This window comes from Halichoerus grypus, chromosome 9 (assembly GCF_964656455.1).
Source record: "Halichoerus grypus chromosome 9, mHalGry1.hap1.1, whole genome shotgun sequence".
NCBI classification, from domain to species: Eukaryota; Metazoa; Chordata; class Mammalia; order Carnivora; family Phocidae; genus Halichoerus; species Halichoerus grypus.
Genome location: NC_135720.1, coordinates 121284626 through 121300188, shown reverse-complemented (window position 1 = coordinate 121300188; position 15563 = coordinate 121284626). Strand labels below are relative to the sequence as shown.

Genomic DNA, 15563 nt, shown 5'->3' with positions numbered 1-15563 from the left:
GAGCTATTTACTTGAAAACTGACTCACTAATACCCTTGTTTCTTAGAGGCTTTCTCCCTATCCATCCTATTCCTCCAACCTATTTGGTTTTGTTTGGTCTGGTTTTAAGAGAGAGAGAGAGAGCACATGCTGGGGTGGAGGAAGGGCAGAGGGAGAGGCAGAGAGAATCCCACGCGGACTCCCCACTGAGTGCGAATCCCAATACGAGGCTCCATCTCACGATCCTAAGATCATAACCTGAGCTGAAACCAAGAGTCAGACACTTAACTGACTGAACCACCCAGGCGCCCTTTTCCTCATGTTTTTCTTAAGGCATGCTTGCCAACACATACCCAAATAAGATGCAGTCTATTTCACTCAAAATGTTTCGTAATCCTATTTTCTTTTCCTTTAACTGCGATAGAATTGACATGCCATAAAATTCACTATGCAAAAGAGTACAAGTGAGTGCGTGTTAGTATATTCACGGAGTTGTGCAACTATTACCACTATGTAATGGCAGAATCATCACCCAAAACACAAACCCATACCCACTGGCAGTCCCTCCCTAGCCCCTCTCCCTCCAACCCCTGCACAACCAACTAATCTTTCTGTCACTATGGATTTGCCCATTCTGGACATTTCATATAAATGGAATCATACAGGACATGTGGTTTTTTTCTGTCTGGCTTTTTTTTACTTAGCATAATGTTTCCAAGGGTCATCTGTGTTGTAGCATGTTTCAGAACCTCATTCCTGTTTATGGATGAGTACTATTCCATTGTATGGATATGCCACATTTTGTTTATCCATTCATCAATTGGTGGACACTTCGGTTGTTTCCACTTTTTAGCCATTAAGAATAATGCTGCTATGAACACTCAGGTACAAGTGTGTGTGTGTGTGTGTGTGTGTGTGTGTGTATTTTCATTTCTCCTGGGTATATATCTAGGAGTGGAATTGCTGGGTCACATGGTGGTAACTCTATGTTCATAATCATTTTGACTTCCACCTAAGGATGTAAATGCTTTCGAATTTGCCTGGAAGGCCAAGATAGGATAGAGATCAGGCCAGCCCTGGCTTTTGTACTTGGGCACCCATATAGAGTCTTAAAATTGTAGTTATAGAAATGGAGGGGACTGTAGGGATCTAACATGACTCCATCAGTTTGCAAATGAGGAAATGAAGCCTCATTGCTTAATTAGCAATGTTCCCAGGTCACTGTATCAGTTAGGGCTGATATTTGGCTTCTAGCAGCAGTGACTTTGAATTATTTTTTTTCCTCTCCCTTAAAAAAGTCTAGAGACACACAAGTCTAGGCCTTGTGGCTCCACAATATCCTCTTTCTGCTCTACTGATCATTGTCACTGGCTTTCAACCTCATGTTCTCCTCAGGCCACAGAATGGCCATTGCAGCTTTGGTCATGATACCTGGGTTCTAAGCAAGGAAGAGGGGAAGAAGAAGGGTAAAAATGTACCTTCCAGCCGAGTAAGCCACTTTAAAGATCATGGCAGGAGTCCCCCCAATGACTTCTCCTTGTACTTCCTTTTCTGCAGGAAAGGTGGCACAAAGTAGGTTTTTAGATGGGCACATAATCCAGCCTCCCAACCATTTAGAGGTTCTGTTAGGAAGGAAGAAGTGGAGAATGGACACTGGATGGGAAACTGGTAGTTTCTTCCATAATTAAAGAGTGGCTAAGAAGTGACATTGACCCAGATCTCACTGCTCCTCTTCCAGTGCTCTCCATAGACATCAGTTTGCAAAAGGCTTCATGAAGCTAAGAGTCCTCATTTTCTAAAACAGAGAGCTGAAGACTGAATGAAAATATTTCTTGATTCAGATTTCTGAATCAAAATGTTTACTTACTTTTCAGCATTTCTAACTTTTAGTCAACAACACATGTCCATGACTTCTAGAGAAATTTCTTTCGATGACCTATAAAGGAATGTTCATGTTAGGTTGGGCTGATCATGAACATTTTTCAGCTAAAGCAATGGGATTTTTTTTGCGAATATATTTCACTGGGACTCACAAACCTGATCACTGAGGAGAAAGAACCAAGAGTACTTTGATGAATTGGGTGGGAGGAGAGGGCACCAGGGAACACTCCAGGCATGAGCAGCTGTGGGACCACATGGGACACGTGGAGGAAATTATGGGACACACCTGCTCAGGAAGATATGGGTAGGCGTCGGTGACTAATGCAGTCAAAGGGCCCAAGGGATGAGCTTTCAGAGGTTAAGACAGGAAGAGTCAAGCACTAAGGAGGTAAGATCAAAGTTAATGCAGACTATACCTAAGTGAGCCAGATCTAGAGAAGCAACCTTCCAGGTTCTGCTTTCCTCTAGATCTCTGGGTAGATAGGCATGATTTCAGGATCTCATGTACAGGAAAGAGGAAGGGAATCAACATTTACCAAGTGCCCACTATGTGTTAAGAATGTGACTGCTGGGACTATAGTGTAGAATGGAGAGAGAGCTCAATTATGTCATTTATCGACTTTGGGACCTTAACAAGTCACCTCCCTTCTCTAAACCCTTCTATAAAATTGAGTTCTTAATATCTACTTGTGCAGAGTTTTAAATGTCATTAAGGTATATATAGTGATAAGAAAATGATAATGGCCAGTATTAATCAAACATGTGCTGTTTGTTACACATTTATCTCATTTCATCCTACAGAAACGCTATATAGTTTAGTGCTTTTAGACCTTTTTTTTTTTTTAAGATTTATTTATTTGAGAGAGAGAGAGAGAAAGCACGCGCAGGGAGGCACAGAGGGAGAGGGAGGGACAGAATCCTAAGCAGACTCTCCACTGAGTGCGGAGCTGGAGGCGGGGCTCGATCGCAGGACCCTGAGATCATGACCTGAGCCAAAATCAAGAGTTGGACGCTTAACTAACTGAGCCACCCAAACTCCCCTAGTTTAGGTGCTTTTGGCTGTGTCCAAAATCATTTAAAAATTTGCTTATAAAAGGGTAAGTTTGGGAAATTATTGACTCACACAATCAAAAAGTCCAGGGGCAGATCTTCCAAGTTCTACCATGACTAATTCTGGAGCCTCTAAATGTTATCAGAACTTTCTCCTTTATCACTCTCTGAGCTCTGCATTCTTCTGTTTTGGCTTCCTTCTTTGGCAGCCTCTCCCCCCCATAGTGGCAACTTTAGGCTCCTAGCACCCTGTTGCTAGAGACCCAGAGAGAAGAAGAACACAGACTGTCCAGAACTGTGTCAGGTGTCCATCCCTGAATCAGTAATGTAGGCAGGGGAAAAGGGACACTGATCGACTACCATGTGACTGGCAGTCTCATCTTTTAGGGAACTGACAGTTCCGAAAACAATTCAGGCTTAGATTAAGTAATTTGCCCCAAATCAGTCCGCTCTTAAGTGGAGGACCTGGATATAAACCCCGGGGATTTCTGACTCCAAAGTGCATGGTATTTGCAATACAACAGCAAAAAAGTGATTATAGCCCATTAAAAAGGGGTATCCAGGGCGGCAGCTGAGGATGCGTACCTGAATCAGAGACAAGGAACCCTTAAGAGGCTCCATCTTGCCCACTGGCCCAAGTCTAAATTCAAAGCACTGGACCATCTGGCGAATCTCTTTACCTCTCTTATTACTTTCCAATATTCTCTGGTTACTTTCTGCACGAACACTTTGTCATCTTAATTTCTTCAACTAAAAAATGACATTCTTCCTCTTCTCCTACTTTCATCATTACATATACCATCCTCTCTCCCAAGACTATTTTATTTTACTTCTCTCCCCAAAATGCTTTTCAGCTCTTCGAGTTAGGCTAAGGTTCCACTTTTTCTCAGAAACCTTTCTTTACTCTGATGCCTCGTGCAGCACATTCCTTGCATTTTTGATATACCAAGAGCCCAGTTCTAGGAGCCAGGCAATGTCAGTTTCCGTCCTAACAGTTTCAACTTCAATTTTGGCTATTGTTCATTGGTTCTCTATTATGAGTGGGGTTTTTTATTCCATGTTTATCTCCACTATTGGCTTAGTTGTGTGTATGTTTTTAATGGTTACTCCGGGGTTTCTAATATAAATCTTTAACTTGCTATCATCTACCGTCAAATAATACCATCTCACTTCATGCACAGGGTGAGATTCTTACAGCAGCATGCTTCCTAAGGGGGGAAAAAAACATATTTATCCACATATATACAACTCGCGTCTCTTCATCTGGGTGGATCACATTTCCTTCTACCTGAAAAACTTCCTTTAACATTTTTTGTAGCGCTGATCTGGGGCATGAGTCTCAGCTTTTCTCTGGCTGAAAAAGTCTTTATTCTGCCTTATTTTTGACAGATATTTTTGCTAGATATAGACTTTTACAGAGACGACTTGTTTTCTGCCAGCACTTTAAAGATGCCATTCTATTGTCTCCAGGTTGTGCTGTATGACTAGTCACTAGTAATTTTCAACTTTGTTTCCCTGTATGTAATGATCTATTTTTATATCTAGCTGCTTTTATCAAGAAGATCCTTTTTTCTTTTTTAAAATGTTTTTTATTTTTTTTTTAAGATTTTATTTATTTATTTGACAGAGAGAGCAAGAGAGCACAAGCAGGGGGAGTGGCAGTGGGAGAGGGAGAAGCAGGTTCCCCGCTGAGCAGGGAGCCCGACATGGGGCTCGATCCCAAGACCTTGGGACCATGACTTGAGCCGAAGGCAGACACTTAACTGACTGAGCCACCCAGGCGCCCCTCCTTTTTCCTTTTTTAAAAAAAAATTTATTATTTAAGGATAATTGATATACAATGTTATATTAGTTTCAGGTGCACAACATAGTGATTCAACACTTCTATATATTATGCAATGCTCACCACTTAACTGGTAGTTACTACCATCTGTCATCATTGAACATATTTAATATGATGTGCCTTGGTATGGTTTCCTATCCTACTTGGAATTTTATTCTGCTCGGGATTCATTGAACTTCCTGAATCTGTGAGCTTATAGATTTCATCAAAATCATATAATTTTCCACCATAATTTCTTCAAATATTCTTCCATCCCCCACTTTATTTTGGGATTCTAGTGACATGTATTTTAGAGTTCTTGACATAGTCTCATAGTCTATTGATGATCTGTTCATTTTTTTTTAAGGTTTATTGATTTATTTTGGAGAAAGAGAGCAGGAGCAGGAGAGGCAGAGGGAGAGAGAGTCTCAAGCGGACTCCTCACTGAGGGTGGAGCCCAAGGTGGGGCTCAATCTCATAACGCTGAGATCAGGACCTGAGCCAAAACCAAGAGTCTGATGTTTAACCAACTGTGCCATTCAGGTGCCCCAGATCTGTTCATCTTTTGTTCAGACTTTTCTCTCTTTGCTTCAGTCTTGACGGCTGTGACTTCCATTCACTGATCTTTTCTGCAGTGTTTAATCTGCTGCTAATTTCATACAAGTATTTTTCATCTCAGATATTATATTTTTAATTTCTAGTTCTATTTTTGTCTTTTAAAAATTTTCCATTTCTCGGGGCGCCCGGGTGACTCAGTCGGTTAAGCATCTGACTTCTGCTCAGGTCATGATCCCGGGGTCCTGGGATGGAGCCCATTTCTCTCTTTGTGTCCACGCTCTCCTCTCTTTTCTTGAACGAGGGGCACATGTTTATACCAGCTGCTTTATGGGCCTTGTCTTCATCACCTTTGTGTTTTCTAGTCTATTTGTATGAGTGGTTTTCTTCATGGTTATGGGCCATATTTTCCTGCTTCTTTGTAACTTTTGACTGGATGGCAGACATTGTGAGTTTTATGCTGTTGAGTGCTGGATATGTTGTAGTCCTTTAAATGTAGTTGGACTTCATCCTGGCATACAATGACATTACTTGGAATCGGTTGGATCTTTTCAAAGCTTGCTTTTAAGCTTTACTAGGGCAGGTCCAGAGAACTCTTTGGTCTCGGGATAATTTAACCCCACTATTGAGACAATGCCCTTGAGGCATTTCCATTCCAGTCAACAGGAACACAAATTATTCCTAGCCCGGTGTGAGCTCAAGGAATTGTTTGGTCTGCTGCTTTCCAGTTGTTCCCTCCCTATTCTTGAGTAATTTCTAATTTTGCACATTCGTATCAGTTCTCAGCTCAAGACTAGAGAGGGCCTCTCTGCAGATCTCCAGAGCTCTTTCGGTGAAGTTCCTCCCACGTCTGTGTTCTGCCTGGTAGCTCCCCCTGACTTGGGTGCTCTGAATTCTGCTTTCTCTCTGCTCAACTCAGTGCACCCACCAAGCTCTGTTTGGGTGCCCCCCCACCCCTGCACTGCAGCCTCCAAATCTGTTGGGACAATCACAAGCTAACTTCATGTGTTTCCCTTTCCTCAGGGGTCGCTGTCATGCGCTGCCAGTTGTCCAATGTCCTGAGAACCATTGTTTCATATATTATGCCTACTTTTTTTAGTTATTGCAATCAGGAAAATAAATCCAACTCTTCCTGCTCCATCGCAGCCAGAAGTAGAATTCCTCTCTTCATTTTCTTTTGATTAAAATGTGTCTTCTTTCCTTCTATCTACCAGTTCTCTTAGTGTCTGTCCTGTTTATTTGTTCCTTATTCCTTTTAATTTGGATTTCATTTATAATTTTTTTCTTCATCTTTTTTCTCATTTCTTTCCCTTATTTACAAGTATTTCTTTTCTCCAAGAATCTCATTTCAGAGTTTTTCTAATTTTAATGTATTTTTTTCTTCCATATTTGTGATCCTTTGCTTGACTTTTTCTTCTTTTTTTAGCTAATTTGAAATTTTAGGTTATAGTTTTCACCAGTTTGTATCTGTTGTCTTTCTAGCATACTCTCATCATCTGCAGAGACATTATTCTGCTCCTAATTCTTCTTGATATTATTAGTAATTTTGAATGGATTTGGTCATGATCCTTTTCTGTTGCCCATGTTTAAGTGAAACGAGTTTTATTGTGGTTTTAGGAGTAAGAGAAAGGCCAGGATAGCTTTAAGAGCTGCGTGGCTCTATAGTTCCCCCTTCTGTTGTTTTCAGAAACCACCCTACGTTAGAGATCTTTAATGCTCCCTCCTTCATTTTTACTGGGATTCTGCTTTTTCCTTTGCTGCTATTAGTCCTATCCTCCATATCATGGAGGATATCACTGTAAGGCTTGTTCTGAAAGGGAACTTTGATTTTTTTCATTTGGGAGTTCATTTACTTAGCTTCTTGGTCTGTTTTTTGATGGGGGCTAGTAGGGGCAGATGGTCAAGGGAGAGTCAAACCTATGGTCCCACCTCCACGATCTTCCAAATCTCCCAGTATCCAGTCATTTCTAAAGTCTTGTAGTTCTGACTGTCATGTCTCTATTTCATCACCCATTTACTTCAACAAATGTTTATTAGATACCCACTATGCACAATGCTGTGCTAAAAATCACAAATATGAATAAACAAACTCTAGCCTTCAGGAAGTTTCCAAGTTAGTCGGGAAGGCAAATATATGCACAATTAAGTACAGCCAGGCTGCAGTCACTGCTGTGAAGATGCTAGGGAATAGGAGCAGTGTCCACAATAGCCAAGATAGGGAAAGAGCCCGGATGTCCATCGACAGATGAATGGATAAAGAAGATGTGATATATATATATATATATATATATATATATATATATATATATATATACACACATATATATATACACACACACACATACACACACATAATGGAATACTACTCAACCATCAAAAAGGATGAAATCTTGCCATTTGCAATGATGTGGTTGGGACTAGAGGGTATTATGCTAAGCGAAATAAGTCAGAGAAAGACAAATACCATATGATCTCACTCATATGTGGAATTTAGGAAACCAAACAGATAAACGTAGGGGAAGGGAACGAAAAATAAAATAAGATGAAAACAGAGAAGGAGGCAAACCATAAGAGATGTTTAACTCTAGGAAACAAACTGAGGGTTGCTGGAGGGAGGTAGGTAGGGGATGGGGTAACTGGGTGATGGACATTAAGGAGGGCACTTGTTGTGATGAGCACTGGGTGTTATATGCAACTGATGAATCACTAAATTCTACCTCTGAAACTAAAAAAAAAAAAAAAAATAGGTGCTATGGAAACACAGAGATGACATCAACAAATTCTTATTGGTTTGAAACCAGGGCAATTTTCATAAAGAAGCAACATTTACATCCCCCCAAACTCAAAAGTCTAATGTGATCCACCTAATAATAGGAATCAGGGTTCTTGTAGGAGGGTGGACTGATTTAAACAGCAGCTTTTGAAATAGCCAAGCTATGTTATTAAAGAACCCGAGGCGAGATAATTAGTGCTATCTCCTCTACAGAGCTGCAAGCTTCTCCTTGCCGTCAGCCTGGCCTCCTCTTCCTTTTATCTGTTTTCCTCTTCCCTGGCAATGTTGACAGTTCTCTGGGAGGAAGACAGGATGGTTGCTGCTTGGTGGAGATCTTATCTTGTTCTCTTCATGGGAGACTCAGCAGATTACAGCTTTGCCTTCTTCTGCTGGAAGAGGAGCCCCGGACTGAGCAGTCCTGCTCTCCTGACCTGTGACGTGCACCCCCAGCCCTGCACCACCCCATCACCTGGGGAGACGTGCTGGCTGGCGAAGGAGCCAGGCTGGCATTTCACACAATCAAGTCCCTTTGTTTGGATCTGCTCATAAAGCCAATGGGTGGATGTGTGTACTGGCACAGAAGGAGGGCAGGCTGCCATCTACCCAGCTTTCACCCAGAGCAGTCTTTGTGGGCCGATCTTCATTATACAGTACCAATGTGTGTGTCTCCCTTCTATTCCTAAGAATGGTGTTTTTTTTTTTTTTTTAAGTGTTGAGTCCTGTATTCAATTATGCAAGGTTTCAACTAGAAATTTCTTTAAAAATGTAGAAAACGTGGTTATTTTTTGCAGTATTTTCCTGGTCTGTGATGCTATGGCTTCCTACAGAACCAGAAGCTCAGAAGTAACCTGCGAGGCTAGGCAGGAGGTGGGAGAAAGGAGGATGTGCGCCAAAGAAGGCCTTCTCTCTGTGAGCCCCAGTAATGACCTTCCAGAAAGGGGAGCCTGCTAAGGATAAACACACCCTGAAGCTGTTGACTAAAAGAGGAAGAGGAAGAGAATTCCAAGTCCAGGAGGGAGGGGACTAGCAGCCTTCCCAGCTGCTCCTCACCCTGGCCCTTCTGAGGACCCCACTGTCCCTATGCCAGCTTCCCTGCCCAGGCCTTCAGGCAAGTCACTGCCAGATCACCGCTGCTCCTGCAATCTACGGGTTCACTGACACCCCCCAATTCTTTGCCAGGTGGGGAGTCCCTTTGCATGATAGTTCCATAAGATGAGCTTAGAAACTTCATTGAAGAAATTAGAAACTAGAAACTCTAAAGCTTGGAAGCAAAGGACTTCCAAGCTACAAGACCCTTTTTTCTAGAGAGAGAGAGAGAGCACAGGGAGGGGCAGAGAGAGGGAGAGAGAGAATCTCCAACAGACTCCATGCTGAGTGCAGAGCCTGATGTGGGGCTCCATCCCAGGACCCTGAGAACATGAACTGAGCTGAAATTAAGAGTCAGATGGTTAACTGACTGAGCCACCCAGGCGCCTCCGAGCCACAAGATTCTTGTCCTAACTCAACTGTCTTGCAGCTTGGCTCAGCCAGCACAACCCACGGGCTCCCCTCCCATGTCTTCCTTCAACTCTGCCTGAGTTAGGCACCGAGCAGAGAGACTCAGTCATTTGGGCCAGAGTGGACCTGGGACAGAGCTCTCTGTCCCCCTAGGTACTGGCTTCCTTCTTTCTCTCTCACTTCTGGGTATGGCCTGAGGTGGGACCTCTGGCCTTGGGACCGCCCAGAGTTTCCCCTTTGTTCCCTCAGGGATCCCTGAGCCACTGCTGATGAAGACACTTCATCAGTCAGCATTCCTCTTTGGAGCTTTAAACCTTCTTGAACAAATCCTTCAGCTCTGTGACCTTGGCCTGGTATTCTTCCCCCCACCTTCACTCCATTTCTCCTGGTGCTATCTGGCCTTCCACTCACAGCCTATTGATTGTTCATGATAATTACATCCTTCAGGAAGATCCCTCAGTTCATCCCCAGTGGCATGGGCTGGAGTTTGGAACTGATTATGCTATAGTTATGGGGAATTAGATGGAGGACCTTGGTTCCTGGGAACACATCTACCCCGCAGGGGCATGGATAACCAGATTCTTTTCATGTCCTGGTTTTAACTCATTTTTAAACCATTCACTAAGTCCCTAGTTCCTTCTGAGTGGTTTCCCTAGCTTTTAGCTCCTAGGTCCAACAATAAATGAAAAAGCTCTTATGCTAAAGGTTCTGCCCACTAGAGCGCCAAGCGACTCTAGTGATAATCAGGCATCATTCTGATTACAAACTGTGGGACTTGGCAAGATGCAGAGTGCCCTTCTAAGCAAGCCTCCTGCCCGTCTGTCCTTAGGAGGCATGGCTGGTGCTCAGGCCGGAGAGCAGGAGGATGGTGACACCACGCGCACGCATGTGCATGCACACACACATGCACACAGGGTAGTTGAGCGAGGAGAAGTCATGGACACATGAGACTCATTCTGGGAGCTCCCAAAGTGTGAGGTTGAGCTCTCTTGCTCAGGCCTATGGTGCTGGCAGGACGGCTAAGTATCGCAGTCTTCATACTGCCAGGAAGCTCCGTTGCCACCGTCAAGATCAGAAGTGGCATTATAAATAGTACAAGAAAGCCCATTTGGGCACAGCTGTGAAGGCCAACCCTTTTGGAGGTGCTTCCCATGCAAAGGGAATTGTGCTGGAAAAAGTAGGGGTTGAAGCCAAACAGCCAAATTCTGCCATCAGGAAATATGTCAGGGTCCAGCTGATCAATAGTGCAAAAAAAACCCCCAAAAAACAAACAAACAAAAAAACCACAGCCTTTGTACCCAGTGATTGTTGTTCAAATTTTATTGAGCAAAATGAACCAGTTCTGGTTGCTGGATTTGGTTGGAAAAGTCATGCTGTCAGTGACACTCCTGGAAACATTAAGGATGTCAAAATAGCCAATGTCTCTCTTTCGGCCTCATAAAAGGCAAGAAGGAAAGACCGAGATCATAAGTTTGATGGTGCACACATGACAGTAATAAATTTTCATACGCCAAAAGAAAAAACAAAAAACAAAAACAAACCAAGTGTGAGGTTGAACCATGTGGAATTGCTGGGGCTTGGGGAGAAACCTGTAGATTCCTGTTAGGTCCCACTTTTAGCCTCAAGCAGAGAATGGGGGAAAACGGGGATTCCTAGCTCTTCTCACTTGCCAGGTTCTCCTGATGAGTCCTCCCGTACGACAGAGCTTCTGCATCCAGACTGGCACCTCCAACGTGAAACTGCCTACTCTTCGCCTCCTCACCTCTTGGGGGAACTCATTAAAATGCAGATTCTGACTCAGTCGGTGGGGTGGGGCTGGCGATTCTACATTTCCAACCAGCATGCTGGGGATGCTGCTGCCGCCAGACCATCCTGGGAGGAGCAGGCTCTAGAATGTCGTCCGTAGGGTTGTATCGCATCCTAGCTCTGAAGATGGCAGAATGAATCTTTCCTGTGCAACATTAGCATACCAAAAACAAAATAAAGCCAAGCTGCCACCGATTGTGCGTGTAACATCCGTGTCACATTTCCCCACCCCCACCCCACCGGTCTGGAGATTTCCATAACCTACTTTTTTTTGCTGCAAACCCACTAAGTCTATAAAAAAGGAATTTTTTCTTTCCTTTCTTCACTGATCTTTCATTCGACAGATATTTCCTGAGCACCTACTATGTCAGAGGCACCGCGTAACGAAGAAAAATTCCAACCCATGCTTCATACTGTGGCAAGAGTAATTGTTGGAAATGAAACCTGACCCTGTGATTTCTCTTCTTACAATTCTGTTTCTGCAAATATAAAGTGCAAGTGCCCTAATATGGCCCTTCTGATACCTGCTGAAAGTCGACTTATCCTCTCACCGACCACTCACCCTACCTCAGGCCCTGCCCAGTATTAGAACCCTGTCCCCACAATCTCCTGCTGAGCGGCTCTGAGCTTTGGCACCTGCTCCCTCCCTTCCTATGGACAATCTATAGAATCTAATCTAATATAGACATTCATGGCTCACTTACCCGCTTCCAGATGTGACTCCCCACCACTCCTTTCAGGAATTCTTTTCTGAACACCCAGGTGGATTTCCCGCACCCCCTCAGTTCTGAACAATTTTACATTGAAATTCCGGTTCTCTCTCCGATAAACTTTAAGTTTCTTAAGTGTAGAGAAATGTCTCAACTCTTGCTGGCAGGTTTTCCCATTTGAGATGCCCATGGACTTTGACCTGCTTCCAAGTCATTAGTCTTGGCCTCACAGCAGCTGGTGAAGGGCTGGGTGACAGACTGCTGAGGAATGAAAAATGTTCCAGGGTGAACATGCGTCATCCGTGCTATGTGACATTTTACAGGCCAGCTGTCGGGACAGAATCAATAAAAACCCGGTCAACGCAGGGTGAGGAGAATACGAAGTAGGCAAGCGAAGGACAGGAGGGTAGGGTGCTGATATCTAATGCCAAGCACTTAGAGACAGAGTGGGTCAGGAATTTTAGATCTGCTCCTGCCCTGGAAATCTCTCACCCTTGGATATAATGCGATGAAAAAGGAATCCAAATGCTTTGCACCTTCTAACTCTAGTTCTATCTTGCTTCGCCTAATGTTTGGCATGGCTAATCTTTCCTAATTTGACAGTTTTGTAAACCATTTCACTTTACGTCTTTGGATTGCTAAAAATCCATTCTTCCTTTTTATGGGAAAAGGGTTTTGGAAAATATTTAGTTTTCTTGCTCCTCTCTTGAAATCGCAACCCCCATTCAAAAACCATGCACACTAACACACCCCAACAACAGCACAAAACAAAGACTTCTTTTTCCTTTATTAGAAACATTATGCATTTTTATTGTAGAAAGACATATACATATAAGTGAAAAGATCATTTCACTTGGTCTTACCATTTGTAGGTAACCAGTTTACACCTAGTGCATATCTTTCCAGATTTATTTCCATGTACACAAATATGTATAAATATTCTTATGAAAATATGATCATACTATGACTACTATTCATAATGGTATCTTGGTGTCAATTTAGATCCATATCTTACATGGTGTCCATACAGGTCTGTACTGTTAAGACTGCATAGCCTCGCCCTGTGTGGATCTACCAAAATTTAATTCCCTGTCACTGGAAATTGCTGTTTCACTAATATTTAGGCATTGTAAGCAATGCCTAAAACAACATTTTTGAACTTGTGTCTCTGGCATCATTATTTCCTTAGGATAAAGTCCAAGACATGGAATTCTTGAAAGTGGAAGAGATTAGCAGCATTTTAAAGGTTTTACAACGATGTCTTTAAGGTGTATCTGTTACGTCTTGCTTCCTACGAATTGCACTGTGTAGCCAATGCCCAGTCTATAGCTTTGAGCGCCGGGGAGGCCAGTCGGGTGGCCTGGTCAACACGCATGCCCAGTGTGTCTGCCTTGAGGTAGCTGAGCCGCTGAGACATGGCCTGGAATTCAAATACTCTCTTGGCACGACAGGGGCAGTCTGGAATATCCTTTTCTTGAGGGCTATTTTCACCAGGAATCCAGATGAGGACAATCCCTCTGCCAATTTCTGAGAATTTGTCCGGATTCAAAAGCTATTTTGGGTTTAAACTTCTGCAAAATGTTATCTTCCCTGGATTCCTGTTTCGCTATGGAATCCAATTCTTTTTCAGGTGCTTCTCCCACGCGTCCTGTAATCTCTGTGACATCATCCTTTTCTACAACTTCAGGTGTAATCCCATCTTCTGTTTCCATTCCAGTTTCAAATCCTGGGAAAAGGAAGTGGCAGTCTAGAACTCTACTGTCCGGATGATCTGTGCACAAGCTTGCTTGTGTCCCAGTCTCCGGTCTGGACTTGGATGCTGCCTACTGCAGTAATGTGCCTTGTGACATCTGGGGCAGGTTTGGGGGCCCAGATAGCCACAGGCCCTGCAGAGAGGAGCACCAGACCCCAGCTGGAGGCACCAGGATTTTCCTGTCTGTGGGGGAGGATTCTCAGAAGGGAGCTCAGATGAGTAAAACTTTTTCTTGGGTTGCCGCTTCCTACAAACTCACAGCCGGCGTAGCCCCGTGGCTCTGGGTAGCAGAACAGAAAGAGGCCCTGGTGGGAGGTATCACGGGGAGGCTGGGCAGGGACACGTGCACCTGCAGCACAAAGGGATGAAACAGCGGTGCCCAGCTTACAGGCCAGCGGCTGCCCCCCCAGCTCTGCCAGCCCCCCGGGCCATCCGCCCGCTTCATGCAGAACTGCTCCCAAACGAGCTGCCTCCTCTCCAAGCCCTGCTCCACCGACTGCTTAAATCCTTCAATATATTCGTAACAGCTGTTTTTAAATCCTTGTCTCATACTGACATTTAAAAAAATTTGTCATTCCTGGCTCTTTTTCTATTGCTTTGATTTTCCCCGATTATGGGTCACATTTTCCTACCTCTTCTTGTCTAGCATCTTCTAATTGAATTTAGGGCACTGCAAATGTTTCACTTTTAAAAAGCATGTGGATTTTGTTGTCTTTTTGTAAAGAGTGTTGGGCTTTGCTTTTGCAGGTAGTTCACTTGTAGATCGGCGTGCTCTTTCCCAGGCTTGTTTCCAAGCTCTGTTGGGTGGGTCTGGAGTAACCTTTCCTTCAGTGCTACTTAAGTTCTAGTCCTAAGGTGGGACCTTTCTGGGATTTCTACTGAATATCCTGGGTAGCTCACTGAAATATCTCCATGTGGCTGGGCAGAACTCGAATGTCTCCAGTCCCATGTGAGCGATAATTACCAAATAGTTGCTCTTTCCCTGGTGGTTGTTCTTTGCTTGGCCTTGTGGAATCTCACCTGTTCATCCCAAAGCCAGCCTTCAGCCAGAACCTTCAAAGGCGCCATGCCGGTTTATGGGGCAATTTCTTTGCGTGGCTTTGCAGCTTCGACCTCCCTCAGTGTGCCAAACATCCATCTCTGTTTTCTCAGCTCAGCAAGACTGCTGGGCTCCGCTTGGATTCCTTCTCTCTGTACCATGGTTTAGAAGGTTCTTCCAGCAGAAAGCACAAGTGATTGTAGGGTTCACCTCATTTGTTTCTCTTTTTTCCAGAAGGTACAGTCCTCCTGGGTCTGTGTTCCGAGGACTGAAAACGGTTGTTTCATAGATTTTGTCCAGTGCTCTCATTGTTTATGGCACAAGGGTTGGTCTGGAATCAATTTACTTCCCATACACTCCTTTTAATGAGGCTTTTTTGGGGGAAAGGGGGCGGGTTATTATGTGGTTAAAAAAAAAAGAGTACTCTGGTTCTGAGGGAGGTTTTCTTTGCTCTTAAAAAATAGTTGGGCAAAAATATGTAGTGCCTTTTCTGCCTCTGAAAGCATGTGATGTTACAGAGGCCTGCCACAGCCCACGGGAGGGAAGCTGATGTAAGGGAAAGGCCAACAGCGCATTGAGAATAACAGTCTAGAAAACACCTGGGTCTGGGGTAAAGTCAGTGACATGGAGTAACCAGTCCTGGACCTGTCCTAGCTCTAAACTAGCTGTTCTCAAACCTGTCAGCCTCAGGGCCCCGT

General features: G+C 43.8%; 2 pseudogenes; one reads left to right on the top strand and one right to left on the bottom strand.

The window, feature by feature from the left end:
• The first annotated feature begins 10391 nt into the window (after positions 1 to 10391).
• Positions 10392 to 11027, top strand: LOC144378936 (small ribosomal subunit protein uS12 pseudogene; annotated as a pseudogene).
• Positions 11028 to 13336: 2309 nt separating this feature from the next.
• On the bottom strand, positions 13337 to 14894 carry LOC118531659 (programmed cell death protein 2 pseudogene; annotated as a pseudogene).
• Between the last annotated feature and the right edge of the window lie 669 nt (positions 14895 to 15563).